This window comes from Plecotus auritus, assembly GCF_963455305.1.
Source record: "Plecotus auritus genome assembly, chromosome: 5".
In the NCBI taxonomy this organism is placed as follows: Eukaryota; Metazoa; Chordata; class Mammalia; order Chiroptera; family Vespertilionidae; genus Plecotus; species Plecotus auritus.
In genome coordinates, this window is record NC_137776.1 from 105,947,213 (window position 1) to 105,955,772 (window position 8,560).

The 8,560-nt window shown below is 44.1% G+C and overlaps 1 pseudogene across 1 annotated transcript; it reads right to left on the reverse strand.

Moving 5' to 3' along the window:
• Window positions 1-5,358: 5,358 nt before the first annotated feature.
• On the reverse strand, window positions 5,359-5,733 carry LOC308248795 (large ribosomal subunit protein eL33-like; annotated as a pseudogene). Its single transcript has one exon. The product of its transcript is annotated as a large ribosomal subunit protein eL33-like (transcript).
• Between the last annotated feature and the right edge of the window lie 2,827 nt (window positions 5,734-8,560).

An 8,560-nucleotide genomic window follows, 5' to 3' on the forward strand; every position in this document is an offset into this window, starting at 1 on the left:
CAAATTCAAGAAGATAGAAATCATATCAAGCATCTTCTCAGATCACAATGGCATAAAATTAGAAATCAACTACAATAAAAACAATGAAAAAAATCAAACACTTGGAGGCTAAATAACATGCTATTAAACAATGATTGGGTTACCAAAAGGATCAAAGAAGACATAAAAAGCATCATGGCAACAAATGACAATGAAAACACAGCAATCCAAAATCTATGGGACACAGTGAAAGCAGTCTTGAGAGGGAAGTTCATAGCTCTACAGACCTACTTCACAAAACAAGAAAAAATGGTAATAAATTATCTAACCCTACAACTTAAAGTAGAAAGAGAGCAACAAGAAAAGCCCAGAGTAAGCAGAAGGAAGGAAATAATAAAGATCAGAGTGGAGATAAATGACATTGAGACCAAAAAAAAAACAATACAAAAGATCAACAAACCCAAGAGCTGGTTCTTTGAAAGGATAAACAAGATTGATGAACCTCTAGCCAGGCTCACCAAGAAGCAAAAAGAGAGGACCCAAATAAACAAAACCAGAAATGAAAGAGGTGAAGTAACAACCGATCCCACAGAAATACAAAGGATTGTAAAAGAAAAAAAAATACTATGAACAACTCTACTCCAACAAAATGGACAACCTAGACAAAATGGACATATTCTTATAAAAATAGAAGTTTCCAAAGCTCAATCAGGAAGAATAAAAAAACCTGAATAGGCTGATAACTACTGAAGAAATTGAAGCAGTCATCAAAAATCTTCCAGCAAACAAAAGCCCTGGTCCGGACAGCTTTCCAGGGGAGTTTTACCAAACATTCAAAGAAGAACTAAAATCTATCCTCCTCAGACTACTCCAAAAAAGTCAAGAGTAAGGCACACTTCCAAGCTCGTTCCATGAAGCCAGCATTACCCTAATTCCAAAACCAGATAAAGACACTACAAAGAAAGAGAATTACAGGCCAACATCCCTGATGTACATAGATGCTAAAATCCTCAACAAAATTCTAGCAAGTCGCATTCAGCAATATATTAAAAAGATCATACACCATGACCAACTGGGATTTATTCTGGAGATGCAAGGCTAGTACAATATCCACAAATCAATAAAAGTGATACATCACATAAACAAATTGAGAGACAAAAATCACATAATCATATCAATCGATGCAGAAAAAGCATTTGACAAAATCCAACATCCTTTCTTGATAAAAACTCTCAGCAAAGTGAGAATAGAGGGATCATAGCTCAACATAATAAAAGCCTTATATGACAAACCTACAGTCAACATCATACTCAATGGACAAAAACTAAAACCATTTCCCCTAAGAAAAGGAACAAGACAGGGATGCCCACTTTCACCACTCCTGTTCAACATAGTACTAGAAGTGCTAGCCATAACGATCAGACAACAAGAAGAAATAAAAGGCATCCAAATTGGAAAAGAAGAAGTAAAACTGTCATTATTCACAGATGACATCATATTGTACATAGAAAACCCCAAAGACTCCAGCAAAAAACTACTAGACTTCACAAATGAATTTGGCAATGTAGCAGGATACAAAATTAACACCCAGAAATCTATGGCTTTTTTATACACCAACAATGAACTCACAGAAAGAGAAACTAAAAAAAAATCCCATTTACCATTGCACCAAAAAAATTAAGATACCTAGGAATAAACTTAACTAAGCCAGTAAAATACCTGTAATCTGAAAACTACAGGACATTGAAAAAAAAAAAGATAGAGGAAGACATAAACAAATGGAAGAATACACTGTGTTCATAGATTGGTAGAATCAAAGCAATCTACAGATTCAATGCAATTCCCATTAAACTACCAACGGCATATTTCACAGACCTAGAACAAACACTCCAAAAATTCATATGGAATAATAAAAAAATAAATAAAAAAACCCGAATAGCCATAGCAATTTTGAGAAAGAAGAACAAAGTTGGAGGGATCACAATGCCAGATATCAAACTATATTATAAAGCCACTGTTCTCAAAACTGCCTGCTACTGGCACAAGAACAGACATACAGACCAATGGAACAGAACAGAGAACCCAGAAATCGACCCAAGCCACTATGCTCAATTAATATTTGACAAAGGAGGCAAGAGCATACAATGGAGTCAAGACAGTCTCTTCAATAAATGGTGTTGGGAAAATTGGACAGATACATGCAAAAAAAATGAAGCTAGACCACCAACTTACACCATACACAAACATAAACTCAAAATGGATAAAGGACTTAGACGTAAGATGGAAAACCATAAAAATCTTAGAAGAATCCACAGGCAGAGAAATATCAGACATATGTCTTAGCTATATCTTTACTGATACAGCTCCTAGGGCAATAGAAACTAAGGAGAAAATAAACAAATGGACTACATCAAAATTAAAAGCTTCTGCACAGCAAAAGAAACCATCAATAAAACAACAAGAAAGCCCACTGCATGAGATAATATATTTGCCAATGTTATGTCCGATAAGGGTTTAATCTGCAAAATTTACAGGGAACTCATACAACTTAACAAAAGAAAGATAAACAATCCAATAAAAAATTGGCAAAGGACCGAAGTCAGTGGTTCTCAACCTTCCTAATGCCGCGACGCTTTAATACAGTTCCTCAAGATGTGGTGACCCCCAACCATAAAATTATTTTAATTGCTACTTCATAACTGCAATTTTGCTACCTTTAATGAATCGTAATGTAAATATCTGTGTTTTCCGATGGTCTTAGGCTCTGCAGCAGTGGTTCTCAACCTGTCGCAACCCACACGTTGAGAACCGCTAGCAGGGTCACCTAAGACCATCGGAAAACACAGATATTTACATTACAATTCATAACAGTAGCAAAATTACTGTTATAAAGTAGCAACGAAAATAATTTTATGGTTGGGGGTCACCACATCATGAGGAACTGTATTAAAGCGTCACGGCATTAGAAAGGTTGAGAACCACTGACCTAAATACCGTAGACACTTTTTGAAAGATTGTTTAAGTGAAGCTGATTGTTCAAGGACAAGTATACAAAAGAGAAAGGGGCAAGCACATTGAGATGATCTCAAAGGGGGTGATTGTTGTGAGGAAAGGGGGTGGATGGTCAGAAAAGTGGAGGTATAATTACTGGCTGGGAGGGCTCCACAGAGTAAAACATTTCACAGCAGTCAAATAGAGGAAACCCTGCCATTGATAAAGATCCAGCCCAGAATTTCACCAAGAGAGTGGGTTTCCGAGTAAAGGGCAGGAAAAAGCAAGGCCAGAGAGAAGGTGCAGGAATGGCGGGGCCCGGGCAGGAGTCCTGCTACATGAACGTGGAAGTCATCAGATATGGTTACAGATGACAGAGAAGACAGGAAGCAGATGCTCTTTAGGGGTAATGGGAGCTCTGGGCACCTACTTACAACAGGTAGGGCAGAGGTGCTGTGTCTGAGGGCGTGGGCTTCAAAGTTGGGGGTGGTTAGTGAGGAAGGAGGGGGCAGTCATGATGTCATAATGAGAACAGAAAGTTGCATTTTCCACTGAGAGGCCTTGGGGTAAAAGAGTGTGGGGAATGGCCACCACATGATGCCCAAGGAAAGCACTGTCCCGAAGGAAGCAGCTTTCGATGGACTATGAAAGCACAAGACCCACTGAGATGAGAGGCGAGATGTGGTCCTGACTGAGGTGTCCAGGCACTGTGGGGAGAGTTTGGGTAGCTGGCGAGGCCTCCAACCATCACAAGTTCAGCACTGGGGTGAGGCCCGAGGTGCACGGGCTGCAGAGCATTATGGAGTTGGCACTGCTAATCTGTGAGAGGATGTGGGTCAGCTGTAAGGGTGCCTTCTTTTTAGAAACGGGGCTATATTGTGGGCAGCATGGTGGCCCAGGGTGGGCTGAAATGAGTAACAGGAACCAGTGCAGCCCCTGTGGAGGCAAAGGCAGGGTGCGTGGCAATGCCTCTAGCCTGAGTCCTCAGTGAAGGGGCCTGTGGAGGTCTGGAGGTCCACAGAAGCGCCTGCCTCGCTGACTTGTGAGCAGGAATGATCAGCTTGAGATCCAAGGCACGCCTTCTCCGGCATGTTCTCTGTGATGTATATTCCTAAGTCTAGCAGAGTGGTAAGTGTTGGGTCAAATGTTTGGCATTTGTGATGTCACAATCTTTCCCTCCATGGGGAGACAGGACCAGCCCTGAGGTTTCTGTCCCAGTTCCCCTCTAAAGTGCATCACCACAGGTCACCTGTACTCCAGTGGTCCTCACTCAGGCTGTGGCTGCTCACCTCCTCTCCATCACTGCTGGGAAATGGTGAGTGGCTGGGAATGAATGGGAGCCCCAAGATAGCCCTGACTGAGTCAATAGGTGGGTAGCATCTCAGGATGACAAATAAGCAACTCATGGAATGGACAAGGGTGGATTCCGCCATGCTTCAAACATCCAAGCTATGCGGAACCCATTTATGGAACACGCCAGACCACAGTTACAGCTCAGGCCACATTCCTAACCATGATGTGAACTCACCTGGCACAAGAAATCATGAATGTACTTATCAGTTCACACCTCTGTCTTTTCTGTCCCAGGAAACTTGTAAGTCAAACAATGTGACAATCGTGGCTATGTCTTCAAGTTGCTGATAGTCAAGTAGGGGGACCAGTTGGCCAATCTCCTTTCCAGAGCTGCAGAGGAAGGTGGCTGAGTCCTGGCGGCGTTCATGGACACAAGGTGCTAACAATCTGATGACTGCTTGGCAGGAGACAGTAAGTCAGTGTTCATGGTTTATTGTCAAGGCTTCTTCCCCCTCCAGGCTGAGTTGGAAAACAGGGACCACCTCAAGTATTTTCTCAGTCTCTCCATGCTCCTTAATGATGCAAAAGATCCTTGAGAACCCATGCTCCCTGAGCTCTGCATGCTGCAGAGAGCACACCCAGACTTCCGGGACTCTCCAGAGCAAACACCCGCGGCCCCGCCGGAGTGCTGGTGATGACTTCGTGGTGCGATGTGAAGCAGACATTATGCGCAATGATTTCCAGCTTATCATTTTGCTCATTCCCTAGAAAGACTATAAGATGCTTAACTTGTGTTGGATTTATCCTTCCTACAGTTGACATCTTTATTCAAAAAGTTATGTGTAGCCTTCTTAATACTAGCTCTGCCATCACTATCTCTCAGCTTTTACATTTATTGTCTAACACAAGCATGTCAAACTTGTGGCCCACGGGCCGCATGCGGCCCACAACGAATATTTTTGCTGCCCAGCCAATTAACGATATGTAAGAAACATTTTAATAAAAATTTTGTAACTTAATTTTTACAGTATCTTGTTATACATAATTATTTTTTTCCACAGGAAAACAAATACATTTTATTTATTTTCAGTAAGTTTAAATCCCTGAGGGGTACAGCATTACACAGATTCTGTGTCCAATAGCCTTAGCAGGAAGGTTGCTTCGGAATTTAGCACGAACCATTCCACTGTTCCCATGAGCAGGAGTTACCTTTCCCCAGATGACTGGTTTTGTTTGGTTCGCCACCAGGAGTCACTGTGGTGTTCTTTGCTTTGTACACATAAGCACATCTCTTGCCTAGAGCGAATTCTGTTTCATCTTGAGCATAAACACCTTCAATTTTAAGAAGAGCTGTGTGCTCCCTCTGGTTCCAGAGACCCCGCTCATAGCCAACAAAAATGGCCTTGGACCACAGCCTTCCAGACATATTTGTCCTTACAGAAGTCCTGTTCACAGCAGGCCTCCACAGGGTCCAAGGGGCAGAAAAAAGTATACATAATTATTAATAACGAACTACAATGTTCGCTGATGACTGATTACTAGAATCATGTTGCATTCATTTCCCTATGCGCCTTACACGCAGGCGCACCATTTCTCTCCACTAATACCAGCAGCGAATATTTTAGCAGCCAATGGCCATGCCATTAGTCTTGGACTGACTTGTTTGGTGTGCGCAACAGGAAATATTTTGCTTTCAGAAAACAAGAAAAATAGGTTTATTTGTGTTACGCTTATTAATTTATGCAGTTATTCAGTGTCTGGTAAGTTAATGTTCAAGAAAAAATATTGATTTTTATTAAAATGTTCTATTATTTTATGTTAACGATGACTCATTTATTTCAGCCCTTTGTATTCAGCATGTCTCTATCGAAATACACCTACGTTTCTATGAAAATTGAAGCTTTTGTTTTTTTGCCACCCACATAAACTTTAACCTTGTTTATTTGGCCTGTGGTAGCCTTTGAGTTTGACATGCTTGGTCTAACACTTTCACTGATTTAGGGAAGGGCCACTTATTTCATTGCAATGCTAATAATCATCTGTGTGATGCAGATTTGCAATGTGTTAAACTTTCTCTTTGATCTGTCAACATTTTGGCCGTGGCTATCTAAGGTGAGGACACAGGTGAGGTAGCTCTGTCTCTTCCGGCTCCTCGCCCCTCCCCCTCTCTCTGACCTATGCACAGGCCTGCATGCTGCCTCCAGCTAAAGAAGGTGGGGGCATATTCTTGGTGATGGGTGGCTATGCCAGAAACTGTGCAAGTCTCTTTTGCACCAAGCGACAAAGGAAACAATAGGGAGTGTCAGAAAAAAGGTGTTTACTATTTCTTTCTCTTAGGGTCTAGGCAGGAAAGACATTACATTCTCAAGCAGTACAGTAAGAAAATGCTTTCAACAAATACGTGGGCCAGGTGTGGGGACATCAACACAGGTGCCCTGGGGACAGCACTCACAGCTGAGGAGGCGGCAGAGGGAGGGCTTGGCGCCACCTGGCAGCCCAGCACGGGCCGTGGGAGGAGGCTGCTGACAGGGCTCTAAGCCGCATGCCACGCCCGCAGCGCCTGGCAGTGAGGAGCCGGCCCCGGCCATCAGAACTCCTCACAGTGCCTCCCCTGGGCCACACCTGACAGGGACCCAGGGCCAAGGCAGCCCCGAGTCTTCAGAGAGAGGGAGAAGGACCTGCAGCAATGGAGGTGATGCCCAGCACATTCCTCTGCTCAGGAGCGGTGTCCTGTTGTACTGGTCAGTTCCTGCTGTCACTCCACCATGGCTCCAAGAATCGCATGCTGTACTGGTCCGCCAGTGACATGCCGCTCGGTGACTGTCCCCTCCAGAAGCAAGTTGAGATGAGGGAATGCCTGCCTCTCTGTGCTGTACTCAGGAGGTTGGTCTGTTCCTGTACAAGACGGTTTCAATAGCATGAAACCCCGTTAGGCAAATGGAGAGCATTGGCGTCTGGTGTCCCATTAGGTCTGCCCAGACTCCAGACAAAAATGGTTGTTCCTCACAGTGTCCTCCTATTTGCAGGTACCACTTAATACTCAGGCTCATCGCTGGTCTCCACAGTTACTGAGACCCAGGCCACTGGACACTCTACAAGGGCTGGGAAGAGTCTCAGCATATATTGAAACTCCTCCCACCTTTATAAGGAAATACAGATTCTTGAGAGGAACCTCCCCTGCATTTGGAAATGAGTCCAGAGCTCGAGGAGAAGACCCTAAAAGTAGTTCATTTTTTGTAGCTAAAAAGTATACATTTCCCAGGCAAGAAATTGGCATTAAATTGGCAATGTTTTAAGAGATGACTGATACATAGGATGTTTGTTTATTGCTTTACTTGTCTGCCAACACAGGCATTTGCTTTTAAGTCATGCCAGAGCTCACTCTGGCTCAAAACAGCAAAGCCAATGAAGACAGAAATGTCCTGGCTATACCCAGTCCCAGGCCATGAACAGGGAAGCCCCTTCATCCAGGGTTGTCCGCCCACCTCGGGCAGTTCTGCTGGGCCCCTGCCAGAGAGTAGGGGGGAGTTGGAGACCTAAGGAGGATCGTCTGGCCAGTGAGTCGAGATGAGCCTTTCTCAGAGGAGCTTCCCCTTCGCCAGTGATGTCGATAGGCACGGCGTGAGGAAGAGCCGCCAGGCGGCCGAGATGGTGTCGGGGAAGCCAGGCTCCAGAGGTGCTGACAGCCCCCCCCCCCGGGGCTCCCCCAGACCAACATGGTGCACTCACAATATCCTCATTCACGGACTGTGGAGCTCTTTTGCTTTTTTACGAAGCATCCGAAGCAGAATTGTGTTCCCTGAAACATACTTCGAAAAAGAATCATCTGAATTTTCTCAGATTCCCAGTGTGTGCTAAGAGCTGGCCCTGTGGAGACAAGCAACATAAAGAAGAGGCACTGGCCGCTGAGGAGCAAAGATAACACCATCAGAATCGACCTCTCGGAATACCCCTGATGCAAGCGCTTTACTTATTCATTTCTAAAGAATTTTTATTTATTTTCAGAGAGAGAGGAAGGAAAGAGAGAGAGAAACATCGATGTGTGAGAGAGAAACATGGATAGGCTGCCTCCTGCACGCCCCCCACCCGGGATCCAAGGAACCCCCCTCCAGGCCTGTGCCCTGACCAGGAATCGCACCAGCGACCCTTCAGTGCATGGCATGGCATCCAACCAACTGACCCACACAGGCCAGGGCACGAGTGTTTTAAATGATGTTCTCCTTGAAACAAGAACAAAAATATGGGCAACACGTGCACGGGTTTTAAATGGATGGCTTAAAGTACTGACAGCTAAACA